Source organism: Herpailurus yagouaroundi, unplaced genomic scaffold (assembly GCF_014898765.1).
Source record: "Herpailurus yagouaroundi ecotype Mexico unplaced genomic scaffold, PumYag 503, whole genome shotgun sequence".
Lineage (NCBI taxonomy): Eukaryota > Metazoa > Chordata > Mammalia > Carnivora > Felidae > Herpailurus > Herpailurus yagouaroundi.
The window spans coordinates 38,189-60,252 of NW_024412720.1; the positions used below are offsets into that span (position 1 = coordinate 38,189).

At 44.2% G+C, this 22,064-nt stretch overlaps 1 protein-coding gene across 21 annotated transcripts in view; it reads right to left on the reverse strand.

Annotated features, from left to right (window-relative positions):
- Positions 1-19,968, reverse strand: part of LOC121023071 (protein FAM156A/FAM156B-like) — a 46,252-nt gene extending 26,284 nt beyond the window's left edge. For 3 of the 21 annotated variants that reach the window (XR_005787232.1, XR_005787230.1, XR_005787233.1), the window contains exons 1-2: positions 19,650-19,967; positions 10,940-11,093 (exon numbers count right to left, since the gene is read on the reverse strand). The gene's annotated coding sequence lies outside the window, so the exon portion shown is untranslated. Of the gene's footprint in view, positions 1-10,918; positions 11,094-12,039; positions 12,280-12,425; positions 14,303-19,649 lie in introns of those variants that run through there. The other 18 variants (XM_040464740.1, XM_040464739.1, XM_040464736.1 and 15 more) reach the window with 14 other exon arrangements.
- Positions 19,969-22,064: the final 2,096 nt, after the last annotated feature.

Sequence of the window (22,064 nt, forward strand, 5' to 3'; positions counted from 1 at the left end):
GCTATGGTTTGAAGATGTCTCCTCCAAAATTCCTATGTTAAATCCTAACCCCCATACCTCCTAACCTAGGAGGTGTGGCCTTTGGAAGGTGATGAGGCCCTGGGGCAGAGCCCTCATGAATAGGATTAGGGCCCTTATGAAAGAGGTTCCAGAGATCCTTTGTCCTTCCACTATGTGAGGACACAACCACAAATCTGTGACTTTGAAGAGGGTCCTCACTAGAACCCAACTATGCCGGCACCCTGATCTTGGACTTCCAGCCTCCAAAACTGTGAGATACCAAGTTTGTTTATAAGCCGCCCAGTCTGTGGTATTTTGTTCCTGCACCCCGAACACACTAAGACACATACACCCAGCAAACGTGAATCACAGGAAAAGCTGGAAGGGCTAAATTAATATTACAGAGAATATACTTCAGAATGAGGATTATCACAAGGGGAAAAGACAGATGTTACTTAATAAAAGAGGTCCAGTCATCGAGAAGATCCAAAAATCATGAATGTGCATGCATTAGTAAAAACTGATACAAGAGCTAAAAACTGATAAAACTAAAAGGAAAAACAGAGAAATTAGTTAGCTGAAGCCTTCAACATTCCCCCATCCACAACTGACAGTACAAGTGGACAACACAATCAGAAACTATATGGAGCAGTGGAGCAACACTATCAACAGCCATGACCTAACGGATGCTTACAGAAGGACAGCACAAGACACCATCTTCTGAAGTGCACACACAAGGTTCACAAGACAGGCCATATTCTGTGCCATAAAGTAAATCTCAACAACTTCTAAAGGGCTGAAATCATACAAACTGGGTTCTCTGACCGCAAAGAATTAAACAGAAATTAATTGCAGCAAGGTGTCTGGAAAACCACAGAATATTTTGAAATTAAATGGCATTTCTCAATAACGCAGGGATCAAAGAAGAACCTGCAAGAAGTAGAAAACCAAAACACAGTATATCAAAATCTGTAAGGTGAATCTACAACAATGCATTGAGGGGAATTTTTATCATTAAATATTTACATTAGAAAAGACGAACTCAAAAAAAAAAAAAAAGAAAAGACGAACTGTCTGAAATCAACTGTCTAAACTGTCACCTTAAGAAATTAGAAAAGCAAAATCAATTTAAACCTAAGGGAAGCAGAAAAAGTATAATGAAGGTTTGAACAGAAATTGACCTACTAGAAATCATAAAATCGATACAAAGGAATCAGTGAAACTAAGAGCTGGTTCTGTGACAGGACCAGTAAATCTAAATTTTTTTTTTCAACGTTTATTTATTTTTGCGACAGAGAGAGGCAGAGCATGAACGGGGGAGGGGCAGAGAGAGGGAGACACAGAATCAGAAACAGGCTCCAGGCTCTGAGCCATCAGCCCAGAGCCCGACGCGGGGCTCGAACTCACGGACTGCGAGATCGTGACCTGGCTGAAGTCGGACGCTTAACCGACTGCGCCACCCAGGCGCCCCAGGACCAGTAAATCTAAATAGGTTTAGCCAGACTGATAATAAGGAATGAGGGCAGAGTGACATGGATTACTAATATCACTACTGCCAGAGGAGACATCAATACAGACCTTTCAGACATGAAGTGGATGAGAAAATATTATTGAAAATATTATCCAAAAAAAAGATGAAATGGGAAAACCCCTTGAAAGGCCCTGGCTCGCAGGCCCCAGTCAAGAAAATAACACCACTAGCCTTATATCTGTCAGAGATTGAATTCACTAAATCAAACAGAAAACAAAAACCCTTCCCTCACATAAAACTCAAGGCTTGAATGGTTTCACTGTTTAAATTCTATCAAACACATCTGAAAGAAATAATGCAGGTTTGAACAAAGTCTTCCAGGCAACTGAAGATGAGGTCACACTTCCTAACACATGTTATAGAGCCAGCAATATCCTGATATGAAAGCAAGACAAAAAATTAAGAAAATAAATAACAGACTCTGGAAAAAAAAAAAAAAAGAGAAACCTCACTAGAGTCCAGAGCCTAGAAGGGAGAACCATACCACTTCAACGTCAATTACAGGAAGAACTGTCAGTTATAGACCCAACAGAAGAATAATCAACATGAAAGAATCATGTAGGCCCCAACAGGAAAAGATGTTACATTGCATGTCCTGTAAGATACTGACTACGCCTCCAACTCAGCCAATGAGAAACTGTCATTACCCTGAACTCTTGCTTTTCTTCGATGGACTTTCATTCAAAACAACCCTTCCAACTTCCTCCTTCTTCTCCATAAAATAACGTTCCTCTACTTTGCTTATTGGACTTGCCTAGGATTTTGCCTTAGGTTGCTTGTTCCAAACTGTAATTCTCTGCTATTCCTGAATAAACTCATTTTTGCTGGTAAAATAACTGGCTGTTCTACTTTTGAGGCTAACAAGAGCAATAGCACTCATGAACACAGATGCAATAATCCAAAATAAAATATCGGCTGTTTGAAACCAGCAATATAGAAAAAAGACAAAATACCATAGTGAAATGGTTCCACAGCTTTGAGAGTGGTTCAATGTTTCAGAATCACTCACGCTAACTGACCATAATAACAGACTAAAAATATATAAGCATCTCAATAGATGCATAAAGAGTATTTATTTGATACATTTACTTGATAAAAACTCCTAGCAAACTAGGAATAAAGAAGGATTTCTAGCTTAGTCTCCTAGGGCTGCTGCAACAAAACTACCACAGACTGGATGACTTCTAAAAACAAGAGAAATCTATTTCTCATATTTCCAGATGCCAGGAAGCCCAAGATCAAGGTGCCAGCAGATTTGGGATGTGAGGCCCTGCTTCCTGCTTCACGGACTGCTGACTTCTTGTCCTCACATGGCAGGAGGGCCGAGGGAGCTCTCAGGGGTGGGTCTCTTTTATAAGGGCACTAATGCCATTCATGTGGGCTTCACCTGAATGACCTGATCACCTCCCAAAGGCCCTACCTCCAATCACCATCATACTGGAGAAAGGTTTCAACATGAATGTTGGGGAGATGGCAAGATTCATTCAGTTTACTGGCAACATCCTTAAACCGATAACTGGCATCTACAAAAATATCTAAAGCTACTGTTATCGTTAATCCTGAAGGTCTGAACGTTTCCCTCCTGACACAGGGAACAAGGTAAGTATGCATACTTTCACCACTTCTAGTCAATATTTTCCTGGCTGTTCTAGCCAATAAAAAAGTCAAGCAGAAATAAAGAAGTAAAGAAATAAAGAAGTAAAACAGTCATTATTCACTGGCAACACCTGAATCTGTAAGAAAAACCCATAAAACATTACTTGAATTAAGAAGCAAGTTTAGCAACGTGAAGAGACACATAGTCAGTATGTAAAAGTAAATTCTGCTTCCATATACCAGCCATAAACAATTAAAAATGGAAATTTTCAAAAGCAACGCTACATAGTGTAATGCTGAAAAACAGGAGAAAGAATGTGCTGCCATTGTCCCCACTCCCCAACTACAGAGTTGTGGCTCAGAGGTTTTGAAGCAGATAGCTCCTCTCAGAGGAACAAAGTTCATTTTGCAAAGGGGTGTTGAGGAGAAGGTCAAGCAAGCCTAAGGGCACTTGCAAAACAGTGGAGGTTGTGGTACAAGGCAAACGGTAGGAGACCGGTAGAAGTCTTGGACATAGAGGATCAACTGTAGGCTGGCCGGATTACCTGAGACAATCAGGGAGAAGAGACAGCTGCAAGGAGCCTGCCTAGGGTCAGAAAAACTCTGAAACAGTAACTTCAGCAGCTAGCCCTTCAAAGGAGCATGGATTTCACTGGTTTAGATTATGAAGCAATATATCCAGGGTATCGCTGAAAACAGTTGAACAAGTAGCCCACAGTCAGTGAACCGGAACAGCTGGGTGTGGTCAGGCAAAGAGACAATCAGAGAGAAGCCTGCCGCAACCAGTCATCCCAAGGGGACAGTAGGCATCCCCAAGTCGTCTCTCCCTGAGGACTAAAATCTGAAGCCTAACACAAGGGTGGGGGTGGGCGAGAGTAAGGAGAGAAAACAGACTCCACTAAAATAAACCAGCTAGACACTAAACAACTAGACAAGGAAACAGAGGTAACAAACCCAGGAAGGGGTGGGATGGATCAGTACCCAGTACTGCTCCAATATTTTAGATAGTTAGACAAGAAAAAAATTATGATAATTCAAAAAACAGGAAAGCATGAATAAGCAACAGAAACTGCCGGTGCTTGCAACCAGATGTCAGATTTGATAAAGAATTCAAAGTAGCTGTTATAATCAGGTCCAAAGAACAAAGAAAACCACAATCAAAAAAGTAAAGGAAGGTATGATGAAAATGTCACATCAAAGACAGAATAACAATAAAGTGAGAAAAATTATTTAAAAAAGGACCAAATACAAGTTCTGCAGTTGAAAAGTGCGGTAACTAAAGTGAAAAATTCACTCGAGGAGATCGACACTAGTTGAACTACCAGAGAAAGACTTAGCAATCTTGAAGACAGATGGACAGCGATTATACAGTCTGAAGAAAGTGAGGGAAACAAATGAAGGCAATAAACTGAGCTGCACAAACATATGGAACACTCTTAACACCAACACAGATGCAGGAGAGTACCAGAACAGAGACAGAAAGGAGCAGAAAAAAATATTCAAAGAAACAGTGCCTGAAAGCAACTCAATGAACTCCAAGTAGGATAAATGAGAGATTCATAGACACATCACAGTAAACATGCCGAAAGCCAAAGGCAAGGAGAAAATTGTGAAAACAACAAGAGAAAATGACTAGTCACTTATGAGGGAAATACAATTAATAGCAGTTTACTCAGCAGAAAATATGGAGGCCAGAAGGAACTAACTGGGTAATTAAAAAATTAAAAAATGCTCAACAACCAAGAATCTCATATCCAGTAAGCTATTTTTAAATTTTTTTTTTCAACGTTTATTTATTTTTGGGACAGAGAGAGACAGAGCATGAACGGGGGAGGGGCAGAGAGAGAGGGAGACACAGAATGGGAAACAGGCTCCAGGCTCTGAGCCATCAGCCCAGAGCCTGACGCGGGGCTCGAACTCACGGACCGCGAGATCGTGACCTGGCTGAAGTCGGACGCTTAACCGACTGCGCCACCCAGGCGCCCCTGGTAAGCTATTTTTAAAAATGAAAGTAATGTTACTGAATTGGTTCCTTAGGTATAACAATTTCTTTTTGTCAGAATCTTCAGGGTTTTACACAGATAAGAGCATGTCATCTGGACGTGGAGGACTTGATGGCTACTAAAATAAACCAGACACAGAAAGACAAATACTGGGCCATCTCCCTTCTACGTGCAATCTAAAATAGTCAGACTCCTAGAAGCTGAGGGTAGAACAATGGCTGCCAGGGGTAAGGGGAGGGGTAAATGGTGAGGTGATGGTCAAAGGTACAAAGTTACAACTATGAAAGAGAAGTATGTTCTGGAGACCTACAGAGCGTAGTGCCTTTACCTAACAATACTGTGTTATATACTTAAAATTGCTAAGAGATTATCTTATGTTAAAAGTGTTCTTACCGCTAATGATAATCATATAATAACAACCACACCAACAAGAAGAAAGGGTTGTACATGTGAATACCTTTACCTATAGCTTTACCTATCAATCAGACCTCAATAAAACACACCTCTTTGGTACCACTAGTCACGGTAGTAATTTTTACATTGACTTATATGATTGTTAGATTAACTATTCTCGAATGATTTGGCTTAAACTCACTCCATGAAGGCAGTGATGTGTCTTTGTTTACTGTATCGCCCAGGCACCCAACACAGTGTCTACAGTGTCTAGGTAAGAGCTGAAGCTTATTTAGTGAATCATAGTCAAATGAATAGAGTCTCTCACCCTATATTTGCCACACACACACACACACACACACACACACACACACACACACACAGTTACCATCATACTTATGCAGCTCAGGGAACAGTGCCTGGGCAGCCACCCCCCAGCTGGATCAGGAGATGGAGGAGCACCAGTGGTGTTGCCAGATGGCGGCTTCGAGCTTCTGTAAGGTGAGGCAGCGTTACTCTCAGCAAGGCTAAGAAACTTTATGAGTCTGTCTATGGTAAAGGCTGAGACCTTTGTGCCTTCACACACTCAGTGTCCCCTCGTTACTGTTCACGGTGGGTCATCAGAACGCTCATCACTAAGTGCAGTGATTCCCTCCCGGACCTCGGACCAGGGTAACCTCTCCCCACAATACTAGAGCACTCTATTTTCATAGCAGAAAAGCAAGGCCAGAAAACGGGATTTTCGCTGTTTGTCCCCTCTTAATGTGTTTTCTCACCTTGTACTCACTTCCATGCTTCTTCTTTGAGTCACCCAACCCAACCCTGCTACTTCCCAACGAATGACTACAACACCTGTGCCTGCATCTCACTTGCTATGTAGGGCTCTACTGGAGGTGGCTGGATCTAACTATTGTACTATGCATTTGCTTTCTGTTTTCTCTTATGAATCCGTAGGCCTCCAGACTTCAAGTAACGTGCTCCGGGTGGCCCACAAACGGAGAATGCTTCAGGTGAGGCTGCCACTCTCACCCACAGCGTGACCAAAGCAGTGCTACCTTGTAAGAACCACACACTGCACCCTGGGGGCCAAAAGAGAGCAAAAGTCTAAGAAATTTTAATAGAGATACTTATCTCAATAGCACAACTGTCTCTTCTTAGGGACAAGCAAGTTGCTGTCTGATTTGGTTTGGTTTTGGCCTGCATCGTCTGTGGCATTTTCATAGCCCTTGCAGACTTAGCTAACCTTCCATCCAAACCTCTCTGCTTCCCTCACTGCTCTGCTCTACTGTCCCACATAGCTCTCCTCCACTTTAAATGCACTGACTGGGTTTTCAGCTGGCAAGGATATCAAAGCAATTCATTATCTTGAAATGTCAAGATGCCAAAGAGATCGAGTCTTTAGAAAAACGACTTTAAAATCTATAGGATTTTATCTGTTGTTTTGTTTCCAAACATTATATATACCATAAACTACTGTCCATAATGATCATGATGAGGATACCAACGCTGAAATCTGCCGCAGCAAACGCGTGTATAGACCTTGATATGAACCAGATCCCGACTTAGTGATGTGCCTGTATTGACTCGTCACCTCACAGTCTCTCGTGCACCTGAGACATCATGTTCTATCCAAGCACTGATCCAGTGTAATCAGGATAAGCTGTCTTACACATTCACCTGTCTTTTGAACCAAAGGACACTGGACACTGCGGTGCACTGCAGTTTATGGCCAAATCCCATGTCTCTGTATGTTTTTCTCTGACCTGGATTTAACCCTGACCTTGCCCTTGCTGAGTAGGTGGCTCTGGGTAAGTTACTTCACCCCTTAACCTCTACGGGTCTCAGTTTCCTCATCTGGATGGAACAAGGGACGATACCCTTAAAAACACTTACCTCACAGTGCTGCAGTGGATACTCCATGAATTTTAAAGTCATTGCTGTAGGGAAAGAGCTAAAAACAAATCCAGGCCTGTAGTAAGCCTCCTGAAGTGTGAGCTTGTATTCCTGTCTCTTTCCTTCTGCTTGTATCCATTATCCTTCCCTCCTGTTTGCTACTCCTTCTCTCTGCCTGCCCCCTGCACACTTTCACCTCATCCTCCACTCCCATTCTCTCCTCACTGCACCTTTCCTAAGACTCTCCAAACACACTGTTTACCACCTCCTCATGACTCAGTTCAGAAGATACTAATACACCAGCCTTTTGTTAAATGAATAATGAATATGAGTGGAAGAAAAACAAATGTTACTGATGAAAACTGGACTGTTAACAGCTTCGTATCTTTACCAGACTCACATCTTCCCAACAGACTGAACTCCCAATAGGAGTTCAATACAACTAATGGCTGTAGAAGCCACCACATGATGAGGTCCTTGGCCTTTACATTTCACTCTTTGAAATGTTTACGCAAATTTATACACTCGTGTTCTATCATCATCCAGTGACCACTTCATTTTCCAAACACTGTACAAAATGTGCAAACAGGTCATTCGTTCTAATTTCCTAGAGAAGTGTCCATTCAAGTTTTCCATAGGAGCCCACGATGACGGAACCAAGCATTGCATTTAGGCTTCCCAATGGCCCATAAGGAGAGCTGAATACTCGTTATGCTAATAAAAACACGCCCTCCACCATGCCCCACAGACTCAATTCCTGAGTCCCCAAGGAGCCGAAGTGATAGTGCTAAGTCCTTCCAGTGAGTCAAAGGTAGTCTTGACACCATCTGTCCAGAACATGCTTCCCGGAAATGTGGGAACAACAACAGTAACAACAACGGCTAGAATTGATCGGCAATTTGCCACATGCCGGGCACTGTCCTGATGACTTTTTTCGTCTTAACACAGTCAGTACTCTAAACTGCCCCCAAGAAGTAGCTACACTTACTACTAACTAGTGTTTCCACGTTGCTAATGGAAACGAGGCACACAGATGTTAAGTAACTTGCTCAGTGGCATCGGGCCGTAAGTGGTGCAGGCCCACGTTGCAGAAAAGTCACTGTACTGTGTACTTGTTCAGTCAATATTAGGATCCAAGGGCCACTGCAAAATATTTAGAGTTACACCTAACATATAACACAAACTGATTTTATAGCACGGAACTGCATGGTATACAGAAATTTGATTTCAACAGCAATCACTTAGATGGAAGCTTGACAGGGACTGGATTCAGGATACTCTGTGGAAACAATACTCTCCGAGCCTTGTTAGTACAGCAGACAGCACATCAGTCTCCTAGCTGAAGTTCTTGGGTTTGTGCATCAGAGAAGGCACCAAACTGTTGTCACTTCTGCACCCTCACAACAATGGAGAGAGAAGCCAGGCAGCAGAAAAACGGGACCACTGACTGCCCTGCTCCAGTAGTTCCCAGACAAGGAGTCCTCCTAAGTCAGAACCCAAGAAGTTTTTAAAAATGCACATGCTATGATCCATACCCAGTGAATCTCATTTAGCGTGGTCACAATGTTAAGAATCTGTGATTTTTAAAAAAATGTTTATTTATCGAGAGAGAGAGAGCGCGCGCACGAGAGCGAACATGCACGTGAATCGGGTAGCAGCAGAGACAGAGGAAGAGAGAGAATCCCAAGTAGGCTCTGCACTGTTAGCATGGAGCCCAATGCGGAGCTCATTCTCATGAACTGTGAGATCATGTCCTGAGCCGAAATCAAGAGTCGGATACTTAACCAACTGAGCCACCCACGCACCCTAGAATCTGTGATTTTTAACTCTGCCTAGGAAACTCTCAAGAACTTTATTAAATCCCTGTGGCAGCAAGCCTGACTTCAATGTACTGACTCTTTCCAGACAAACACACACATGAGAGACCAATCTGAAAGCACACAGAAAGCAGAACATAATGAGCACAGCCTGAGACTCAAACCAAGGGCAGGGCAGATTTTCTGAGAGGACATCACGACCCCACTGGACGTTCTCCATGAAAGCTTCGGTCTATCTCAAATCCATTCTCTTCGTGGCCAGTGGGTAGGGTTGGTGACAGAAGATGACATTAAGTTCTCATGATGGCACGGGCTTTTTTTGAGGACCACGTAAACCATATGATGTGAGGTTATGCAATCTATTCTCCCCATGTCCTCGCAGCCTTTGGTTCATTCTTACACCCACACTCCACTCCACGTCAGCCTGGCGCAACCAGAACTTGGGCGCATGTCTTCCCTTCACCTATCAAAAACCTGCCTTTGACCTTAGGAGACCATCTCCCTCTTGTCCTTTCAGCTGTCCTGTGACATCATCTGCTGTCCCGAACAGGACGGAAGCTTAAAGCCCTTGCCCAGCCCCTTACTCTGGTGCCCATACCTAGAAAGGCTTGTCATCAATGAGGAGGAGAACCCCAGTCCCAGGAGCTAAGAGCCAAGACGAGCACAAAACCATCCGGGCGTGGACATTCCACGGCAGTGGTGACCTCTGAAATGAAGCTTTACCTCACATCTCAGCTGTCCCTGAAACACGTTCTTATCACAGAAAGCAGGCAGAGGATGAGGGTGCCCGGAATCCTTCCCAGGGAGTACTTCCTGGGAGTACCATGCTGCCATGGTATTTCCTCTCACCAAATCCAGGCAAGGACCAGCATATTATGTGGGTTATAACCACAATGGCACATTTTGAAAATTTCAGAGGGAGACTGTGATTGCTGAAGTGATTAAAGGGAAGTATCAGTATTTAAAAAGGGAAAGTTTCAGGGAGGCAAATCTTTTTGACAGAGACTTACATAAGGTGGATTTTCCATAAATGTTAACTTCCCTGTAAATTGAGGGATACTTGCATGTTGTTTTACCTGGGAAGGTACCAATAATCCTTGACTGTTTTGTAAAATACATCAATGAAAGCAATTCTGTTCATGGCTTTGCGTCTCATACAACATGCCAGTATCACTTGATATCTGTGGCTGTGCGTGCAGGAAATAGAATGAGGGGAACCCAAGTGTACTGACCGGATGGGTCTTCTCCAGGTTATGCTGTGAAAGGACCGGAGGAATTAAGTGGGAGATGTTCACAATGTGATCTGCCAGCGGTCACTGAACATTGCCACTTTGTTTCCGTATCTGTCTCCCTCGTGTCTGCCTCGTGGAAGGTTGGAAACACACCTCTTGGTGTCTTCAGGCCAGAGGACCTGACACTCGGCAGAAGGCCAGTCCACACTTGTGGAATCGAAGTCAAATGGGAATGAACGGACCTAGTGTCATGATGATGAACCACACAGATGCCGGTCTGCAGAGGGCAGGAGGGACGTGCCACAGGTCTCAGAGGTCTTAGGACCAATGCGGTAGGGTAAGACCAGCCTGCAGGACTGATCTCCATCACATCCCTCAGGGGTCCTAGATTTAACCAGTTAAAACAATTTGCACTAACCACAAAGGTCTAATGTAGAAAAACAGGTAACTTACTGCTTAGTTTTTTGTACGAACCTTCTTTTTAGCTGGCCTGACGCACAAATTCAGGCACAGCACACACCGGTCGAGAAGCAGAACCTGACCTGAAAGTCTTCCAGGCTGAGGCAGTGTCGGGCTGGTCAGGGCACACACACAGGAAGGGTAATCCTAGCAGGCACACGTGATTCTCCTGAAACAGAGTTTACAATCGTTAGGGAGCCCAGAGCTGGACATACACCGAATCCGGCAACACGGCTCACCGGGGCCTCAATGTGGCCTCCCGCCACAGGCCTTCCCCTCTAGGACTCCCTGTCCACTTGGAATATTCATTTGAGCCCTTGGTTTTAGAGGGATGCCTGGAGGCAGTTATTTCCCAAAGTTGTGTCTGTCCATGACACCAGTTCATCCTCTCTCTGAGGGTGGAGGTCACGTGGAGGTGCCATGCGTGCAACGCCCAGGAGCTGGGGCCACCCCTGCTGTCCCACAGTCAGAGCTCTGGCAGGTATGGCTCGAGGCTCAGGAGTCAATTTGCATTCGCAGTGCTCACAAAGGCTTGCAAAGGCTGCACTGAGAGTGTTTCCTTAACAAAAAATAGAAAATTTCCAAGAATAGTCTGGACAGACACAGGCCATTAATGTCCTCGCCTCTTCCCTCTGCTTCTCCCCAGGTGCCAGGTTTGTTTTCTCCACTGTTACAAAATCAGTGCGTACAATTCTGAAACTGAACCTTTCCGTGTCTTTATTTATCCCCTGCTCTCCTCCAAACCTTTTGTAAGGAGGGCCTGTTAGCAAAAGGGACCAAAATATTTTCATAGAAAACTCTATTACATAACGAGAAAGACTCATGATCATTAGGAATTGTTCAGGATGAAATTCTGAATTTTCAAAATTTTCAAAACGGGTTTACATCACCTCCTGTCCCTTTTGTCTCTCTCCTTTATCCAGCAGCCAGGCTAGAACAGGTCATACCCTTGCTGGGGGCAGCTGCTTTGAACAGTGGCCCTGCCTAACATCTTACATCAGCTTTCTCAGACATCCAGGCACCAACAGCCACAACGTACAAAGCCACTTTTAAATCCTCCCTTTTCGCTCTCACTGCAAGTTTACTGAAACTCCTAGCAGTAAGTGGACACTTACCGGGTGACCATACAGGGGACATCCTGGTTGGAATGCTGGGAGGCACAGCCACAGCAGCAGTAAGCCAGCTGAAGAAAAGGCTGGAATGCCTTCCCCTCCGTCTTTGCCTCTAGTTTATGTAAAGCTTTTTCTAGCCCAGGCAACCAATTAAATTTGTCTTCTCCCACGTGCAGGAGACAGCAAGTTAAACTTTCAACATTTTTGTTCACCTTTGGGAAGGTCTGGATCCTTTTCCCTGGCCTCCAGAGAATAAAGACCCAAGTCATAAGTTGGCTACACTTGTTCACCTCGTATCATCCAGCATGGCTAAAGCAGCCAAGGCATGCAGTGAGCCAACACTCTTGGACTTGGACCTTTTATTTTTGCATTCCGTGTGTAACATTTACCTTTCAGAACAGCTCAGCTGCTCTTTCATATCGTGGGCACATCCATAGTCACTGAGGCACAAGCAGCTTATCATCTCTACCGTGCCATCCTTTCTTTACGCAAAGTCTTCCACCATATTTTAGTGAGTCAGGGTTTTCCTGCTAGTGAGTCCCATGGCTGCCACCATGGTTTCGGAGGTCCCAAGACCACCCTTGCTTCTGCTGCATCCCCAGGAGGACGTGAAGGTCATCCTCAGGGCTAAGATTTATTACAGCAAAAGGACAGAAAGCAAAATTGCCCAGGGGAAATGGTGCCCTGGGTAACATCTGGAGGAAACCAGTGCAAGCTTCCAAGAGTCCTTTCCCAGGAGAGTCACACAATTTGTGCCTTCAGCAACAAATCATGATAACTCATGTGAAATGCTGTCTACCAAGGGTACCTCGTGAGTAACACAGCGTCAGAGGTTTGGGATGGAGGCTGGTCACGTAGGCACTGTCTGCCCAGCACAGACCAAGATTTCAGATTCCCAGAAGGAAAGGTATTTTCATAGATGTCTATGTGTTGAGATGTTTCATAGATGTTTAACATGAAACATATTGTTTGGACAGTTTAGGAAGAATAAAGCACCCTGCTCAGGTAGGGAATGGTGGGAAACCTTCTGAAATTCAAGTTCCCGGATGCAAGATAAGGGCCAACATGCTGATGTTTGTAAGCACAGTAGTTTCAGGCCTACTATGTTAACTCTTCTCTGCACAACACCCAATAACAAAGCTTCGAAATATATAACCAAGTCAGACAGAACTGAAGGATAAATGAACAAATCTACAAGTAACAGTTATAGAAGTCAACACTCTCTCAGTCATATGCAGAAGGAATAGAAGGAAAATTAGCAATATGCGGATGAACTGAACACTGTGAACTACCTGGATGTAACTGACAAGTATAGAACCCTTCACATATGGAAGTTTCACCAAGGTGGACTGCATCTTGGGTCACGAAACACATATTAGAAGTTATAAAATAGTTGAAATCATACAGAGAATGTTGCCTGAGCAAAAGAAAAAAAAAAACCCAATATGTAAGAAAATGTGAAGAGGAAAATCTCCAAACACAAGGAAATTACACGATACATGTCTAAATAATCCCATGGTGCAAATGGCAAGGCTCAAGGGAAATTAGAAAATATTTTGGATACTAACCCTTTATCAGATGAACTGAATGCAAATGAAAATACAACATATCCAAATTTGCAGGATGCAGCTACAGCAGTACTTAGTGTTAAATGTACCGCATCAAATGTTTGTATTAGAAAGAAGAAAGGACCCACGTTAATAATGAAAGCTTCCACCTTAAGAAACTAGAAACAGGACATAAAAATAAAGCAAGCAAATAAGAAAAACAGGATTTAGAGCAAATATCAGGAAAAGAATAGAGATAGTCAATGAAACCAAAAGCTGGTTCTTCGAAAAGGTCAATAAAATTCATAAATTTCTATCCAGACTGACACAAAAAGAAAGATAAGTAAAATAAAGACACAACTTACCAATATCCAGAATGAAATAGGTTACAGAATCCAGAGAATCTGAATGGATTCTAACAAATAATCTATGCACTTACATTTGGTAATTGAGATGGAACAGAACAATTGCTTGAAAGACACAAACTATTAAAGCTCAACCCAAACAAAACAAAACCAAACAAAACCAAAAAACCAAAAAACCACCACCCAGGTAATCTGAAAAACATACATATATTTCTAAAATATCATTGTTAAAAACTTTCAGGAAAGAAGTCTCCAGGCCCAGACGGTTTCTCTGGAAAACTGTACCACACACTTATGAACAAGTAACAGTGTGCTATCAACAACAGCCAAATTATGGGAAAAGCCCATATGTCCATTGACTGATGAATGGATAAAGAAGAAGTGGTACATATATATACAATGGAATACTACTCGGGGATTAAAAAGAATGAAATCTTGCCATTTGCAACAATGTGGATGGAAGTAGATCGTATTATCCTAAGCAAAATAAGTCAGTCAGAGAAAGACAAATACCATACAATTTCACCCCTATGTCAAATTTAAAAAACATAACAGATGAACACAGAGGAAGGGAAGCAAAAATAAGATAAGAACAGAGAGGGAGGCAAACCATAAGAGATTCTTAAATACAGAGAACAAACGGAAGGTTGCTGGAGAGGTGTTTTGTGTGTGGGGGGGGGGGGGGGGAGTGAGCTTAAATGCATCATGGGCATTAAGGAGGACACTTGTTGGGATGAGCACTGGGTGTTATATGTAAGTGATGAATCACTAAATTCTACTCCTGAAACCATTACTACACTATACACTAACTTGAATTTAAATTTTAAACAATTCTACAAAAGTAGTAGAAATATAATAAGAAATAACAGCAATTCTACAACCTCTTCAAAGAAATAGAAGAGAGGGACCACTTCTTGAATCATTTCATCAGACTGGCATTACCCTGATATCAAAATCAGACAAAGACACTACTAGCAAATCATTCAATAATATATAAAAAGAATAATACAACATGAGCAAGTTGGATTTACCCTGGAAATACAAAGCTGGTGCAGAATTCAAAAATCAGTTAAGAAATCATATTAGTGTATCAAAAAAAAAAAAAAGACCCACATGATCATATCAATTGATGCAGAGAAAGCATCTGACCAAATTCAACAGCCATTCATGATAAAAAACATTCAGCAAACTATAACCAGAAGGGAACTTTCCTAACCTGGATATAGCGTGGCCACGCACTGAAGAAGTTCTCAGACACCAGACCGAGCGGGTGTGCAGGGCTGCCTCTGTGAGAGAGCAGCAGACTGCATATAGCCCTTATTTCATATTTCATTAGATAGAGGATCAAAGAATATCAAAGCATGGATAGAGAGCACAATGGACCTTTAGACATTAGCCAGACATACATTTGGTGGCTACGTGAAGGCATGCAGGAGTACGTGAAGTTTTAAGGAGCGTCAGGGAATTACGGCAGGTTTTGTATCTTAACTGTCCTCTGGGGGATCATGGGGCTCTGTAGCTCATAATGCTACCACGTTCGACAGCCTTGAGACCAGAACACTGCTGACGTTATTGCCCCGTTCACCCTCCAGGACTTACAATACTTTCTCTAGAAACAACTCCACAATACAGAGCATCTTACAAAAATACCTACACCCTCCATCCTGCTTAATGAGGAAAGACTACATGCTTTCTCCCTAAGACCAGGAATGAGGCTACGATATCCACTCTCCCCTCTGTTAGTCAGTATTTTGCTAGAAGTCCTAGTCACTCCAGTAAGGAAAGAAAAAAGAAAGGTCAGGAAGGAGGAAATAAAACTTCCAATTCACAATGACATGATTATGTATGTAGAAAATCCCATGAAATTACAGAAAAAAACCTCCTAGAACCAATACGTGAATTCAATGTTGTCACAACATAGAAGCTGAACACAAAGAAATCAAGCAACTTTCTGCATGCTAGCAATGAACAATTACATAACAGGACAAAATACAGAAACCACCCGCAGGTACCATTTACAATCGCTTCCCCCGTTCCAGTCTATCGAAACATACACAGGATGTATATGCTCAAAACCACAAAAAGCTGAGGAAAGAAATAGAAGACCTAAATGAATGGAGACACATACTGTGTTCTTGGGTTGATCAAATCAAAATAATGTAGGCGTCAATAGGCCTCAAAGGAATGCAACATTTTAATACAATTCCAATAAAAAATCCCAGTAGGACTTTTTGGACATATAGACTGATTATGAAGTTTATGTGGAAAGGTAAAGGAACTAGAATAGTCAAATAATTTTGAAAATGAAAAACAAAATTGGAGGAGTAACACCGATTTTATGATTTACTGTGCAGCAACAGCCAAGATATGGAAACAATGTAAGTGTCCATGGAGGGATGAATGGATCAAGAAAATGTGCTATAAATACACAACGGAATATTAATTGGCCATAAAAAGAAAATCCTGACTTTTTGCAACTAAATGGATGGACCCTGAATGCTTTACACTGAAAGAAGACAGAGAAAGACAAATACTGTATGTTCTCACATATGTGGAAATTTAAAAAGCCAAACTCATAGAAAAAGAGATTAGAATGGTGTTTGCCAGGGGTTGGGGAAAACGGTGGTCTTGGGTACAAATTTCCAGCCATAAGAAGAGTAAGTTATGGGGATCTCACACACACACACACACACACACACACACAATTTATATATAGATATAGATATAGATATAGATATAGATATAGATATATCATCACCGTGTATACCTTAAGCTTACTTATGTTATATATCAATAGTATCTCATTAAAGCTGAAAAAATAAAATCATCCCCAGAATGTCCAGTGGGAGCCCCTTCAGGCTATTTTCTGTGTCCTTCTGACATCACCAAATCAGTCTTTGAACTGTCCCTTATTGTTGGTACCACAAGTTTCCTTGAACTGTCCCTTATGATTGGTACCACAAGTTGAGCCAGGCTCATTTGTCCTTTCGCTCTCCCAGCCTGGGAACCCATCACTGAATGCAGAATACTATTTAGAAGCCAGGACATCGGGGCTAGGTGTACTTATTACTATTGGGATGTTGCTGTTTCCAGAAAGTTTGGAATACATGTATGTACACATTCAAACACACACGCATACATATGTACATCTGTATCTATCAACATATGCACATACGCACACATACATATCATAAAGCATGAGTTCACATGGAGACCTCCAATCCCAATAGAACACCTCAGAATTTGTTTTCTTCCTTTCTGTATTTGAAATTTCCTCTTCCAAAAGTGAGAGTCGGGTCTTCCACATTTAGTGAGTTGACGAATCCTAAAGTATATAAGGCATCCCAGTTGCACACAGAGGCCCACCCTCACATGCTCTGCTGAACCAATCCCTGACCTTGACCTCCACACTCCACTGAAGTTTGAACCCTTGAGCCAGTTAGCCTTCTCCCCATCCAACCCCCAGGGACATCCTCCTTACTACCTTGGGCTCTGTCCCCAATGCAGTCTGCCCCTATGTATGGATGCCCTTCTCACTGTGCCTGGGCTCTGACTCCAAGTGTGGGATGCCCCTACATGCACACACTTGCCTTGCTCTGTAGCACCTAATGGCTTTAGGGCTGAACTGCTCAGGCACAACAGGGGGGAAGGGAAGGGAAAGAAAAGGGAGGGGGAGAGGTGAATATATCTCAATACAATCAATTAATTAAAGGGAATTGGGGCAAATCCAGGCAACATCATGAAGCCAGTGTGTTGGGTTTTTGTTTTTGTTTTTTTTTTTCTCATTGCTCTCCAGCTTCCCCTTCCTGCCTCTCTTCTCTGCCCCATTTCTTTCTCAGTCCGGACCTCCATCAAGTGTAGAAATGTAATGAGGGGCATGATTCCCATATTATCGCTTATATCTGCTGGCTGGCTGACATCCAAACTGGATGGTGTGGGCCCTGCAGCTCTGACACTCAAGCCTCTCATGTCTCAAGTCTTTCATGATGGAGCACAAGGTTTCACTCCTCTTAGCAATTTCAGGTGTAAACAGGAGAGAAGATTCTGGGCACTTCTTGGAGCCTCGGGTCCTCTATGAAATGGGGATGAAGACCACCTCCCTCACAGGTTGTGGGAAAAATAGAGACAGCAACACCAGACACCTTTCACTGCGCTCTATGTGTCAAACCAGTTTTGAGGGCTTTTGCCAGCATTACAGGACTCCTTGATATCCAGGAACACACTCAGTGGATTTCCCCTCAGTACTGTTGCACCTGCTGTACCTTCTGCCTGTAACGTTCTAACAATTGCAGGTAGTTCCACAGCCTGCTCCTTCACTTCCTCAGGAATCTGCTCAGTCATTACCTTCTGAGGGAGTCATTCCCTCATCACCCTGCATAAATACCAACATGATCCCCACATACTCCTTCCTCCAACCCGCCTTCTCTTTCTATGTAGCACTTGACATCCTCCGACAGTCAATACATTTACTGGCTAACTCTAGGGAATAAGACACTTTGTCAGTTTTATCCTGTGTTGTACTTCCAACTTCCAAGGAAAGTACTCAGGCACACAGCCGGTGATCAGAAAATTCTTGTGGAAGGATGGCTGGGAGTCAGGACCTTTACACACACTTCTAAGTTGCACAGGTACCCTCCAAGACACGCACTGGCCCCATTTTATTGATGCTGACACATATTTAATCCTCAGGAAACAAATGACTTTCCCGATGACACACAACCAGGATTTGGGGGTCCGGACTTTGGAATCATATCTGCCAGCTTCCAAACCCCTCAGTTCCTGGAAAGAGACCTCACAACCACAAAGATAAAAGATTTTACTTCTCAGACACAGACCCCAAACAGCTCAGATACCCAGGGACACCAAAAACAGATCCCTGAACACACCCTAAAAAAGATTCCAAAAATCTCTGCACAAAGAGCTTGCAACTTGAGTCACAGAATACAAAAAAAACAACAGAGACCATACACACTGAAACAACTCCTGGCCCCCCCCCCCCGCAACAGATCAACGTGTTCACTCCAGGAAACAAATTTAATCTGCTCAGAGACCTCACATCCTAGAGAAGACTCCCAAACCCTGCAGACACCTCCCAAGCTATTACAAGGACCTCAAAATAAAAAGGGAAAGACAGAAGCTCAAATCACTCAGAAACATCACATAACCTTTATCTTTAAAGTCCCCAGACATTTCAGAGAACCCACACCTTGGACTCCCAAACAGCACAGATCCTTTACACCTTAAGATAATACCCCCCCACCCCACGTAGCTCAGAGATATCACAACTTGAAACAGAATCACAAACAGCTCAGAGACCTCACACCTGGGGTGCAGACGCCCACACAGATCTCAACCCCACGGACATAAATGCGCAAAAAGCTCAGAAAATGCACCCCCAGATAGACAGACACGCACGGCCTAAAGTCCTTATCCCGTGCCGTACAAAATCCACTCAGATAAAATATCCCATTCACTCACAATCTCCTAAAAGGCTCAGAAAGATCAAATATACTCAAACTGTGCCTGTGATGTCCTCTCTAGCCACACACATCCCCAAACTGCTTGACACACTCTACTTCCCAGGCAGGGACGCCAAACAAGCGCACAGACCTCGCCCTGGACTTAATTGATGGCGCCGTGCCAAATGCGCCCGACTAGGCTTGTGACCGAGTTAGGGCTGAACAAGACTGAAAGAGCTCACGTGAAGACAGTTGCACAGTCACGGCGCGCGTCCAGTGCCAGACTCTGGCTACAAGCGAGCTGTTGCGCCGAACCTCGCCACCGACTGGGGCAGCATCTTCAGCCCCTCGGGGCAGTCAGTCGGTGAGCAGTTCAACTCGGAGAAAAACTGTGCCCTCTGAAAAGCCACACACACAAACAAACACACCCACACCCACACCCACACAAACACACACACACACACACACCCCTCGCCCAGAGCTCCTGCCCTCGTTGTGCCTGACCCCGCTAGATAGCCAATGGGAACGCGGTAGACGAAGACAGGGGCGGGGAGTAGGGAGTCTTTCCGGAGCCATTTTGCGCCCCGGGAAGGGCTTACTCTGGCACACTCTCTCCCGGACCAATCATCACCCAGAAAGCCTCTGACCTCGCCCCCTATATATCGGAGAGCCAATCTCTCACCTCGTTGCTGCCCAGCTGGACGTAACCATGTAGAAACGGAGGGGTGGAGTCGGCGAAGTGCAACTGAATAAAGCGGCCTGAGACCCGGTGTTCACATAGGCTCACATGGGCAGGAAGAACGGAGTGGAGCGAGTGGGGAAGGACCTGGCGGCGCCATTAGCGCCTCCGCTGCGACCTGTGGCTGATGCCACACGCTGTATAAGCAGACCCTTAGTACTGTCACATACACAATGGATTATTCCAAAATCGGAGTCCCCTCTCTAGTGGTACCTCCCGGAGTGGACGGTCCTGCCTCCGTGGCCCTGAGAGGTGTGTCCAGTGACGCTTACCGTTCCAGCTCGCGCGCCCCTTAGTGGCGCGTACCTGGAATGGCTGGTCGATGCAGATGCCCACGGACCATTCCAGGCTGGTCCCAAAGGGAGGGAGGGCAAAGCCAGGGTGTAAACCCCAGCTTGCTGCAGTGGTGGACTCGGGAGAAAGTCTTCCTGAGCTGAAATTTACCTCTCTCCGGTGGCCGCCAGTGTAATAGGGAGCGTTAAAAGTGATTTTTTTTTTTTTTTTATGTGGTAGGCGTTGTGCTGGCTTATGCCTCCGTGGGCAATGCAAACTAGGTCTAGTGGGGGAACAGGGGCAGGAGGGGTAGAGCACGGGGATGGTGTTAGAGGTCTGCTGTGTGTCAGGCCTTTGTGATTGACTGTCAGTAATAAGTCATTTGTTTCTGTTAGGGAAAGGGCCATCTTCCAGGGGCCCCAAGGACACTGAGAAAGTGATATAAAGACTGCGGACTTTGTCAGCATCCTGTCACCCGTGAACATGTTCCCTAGGAGAATCCTTTGGCCTGCGTAGCTATGCGTCTCACCACAGCCTTGTACTTACTTATTCATTCTCTCATTCATTCATTAATTCCCTCCAAATTATGTGTCAGGCACTATTATGGGTGTTAGGAATACGACCGCGTGGAAACGACAACAACAAAAAAACCCCTTGCTCTCATGGAGCTTACATTCTATTGGGATCATACAGCACAAAAATGTAAGTAATTTGGCAATTGCGATTAAAATTAAATCGGAATAATGAAATAGAGGGGGACAATTTTTAGAATCAGGTCAAGGAAGGTCTTTCAAAGAATGTGATCCTTGAGCAGACACCTGGAGATGAATATCTGCTAGAAAACAATCCCAGACAGAGGTAGGAGCCAGTAGAAAAACGCAGGAGTGGAACTCAGTGCAGGGTGTATGAGGTACAGTGAGGAGGCCACTGTGGCTGGCTAAGTATGGTTGAGGGAGAGAGGTAGGAGACAAGGTGAGAGAGGTAATGGGGGCCAGATAGTGAAGCACCTTCAGGGCCATGGTGAGGAGTTTGACTATCGTGTTTGAGCCATGGAGGCTTTTTGTTGGTTGGTTGGTTGGTTGGTTGGTCGGTCGGTCGGTCGGTTTTTTAGCAGAGAAGCCCCTATTTCAGAAGCCCCCTTTCAGAGGCCAGAGGCCCAGGCCACCCAATACATGGGGATCAGCTCCTTGCTTGCCCTAAGGGAGAACCTTTTTTCTACCCATCTGCAGCTGAACATGCCTTCTTGGACGGTTCCATAGACTCGTGAGCAACCCCCTAACAGTTCCCCATGAGTATCCATGTCAAAGGATGATAGCCTCAGGAGAGGCCAAGCAAGGGTCCTCTTGGGTGAGTGAGGTCCCACCCACGTGGGTGGGCAACAGAGACAAAGTTTCAGGCACAGAGAAGACAGAAAGGAAGATAGCATTAGAGAGACTGAGACAGAGAGACCATCTGGCAGCACCACTGTCCCCACTGAATTAGTACCCACCTATGGGCTCCCAGCTCTGCTACTGGATGATGTGCCTGTCTCTCCAGAGGAAAAGACGCCCCTCCCCAGGGGTATCTAGGAAATACCTCAGCAGCCTGTGGTCTTGGTCTCAGTCCCACTGCTTTGACATACATCAGGGCCCTCTGCCTATAAGGA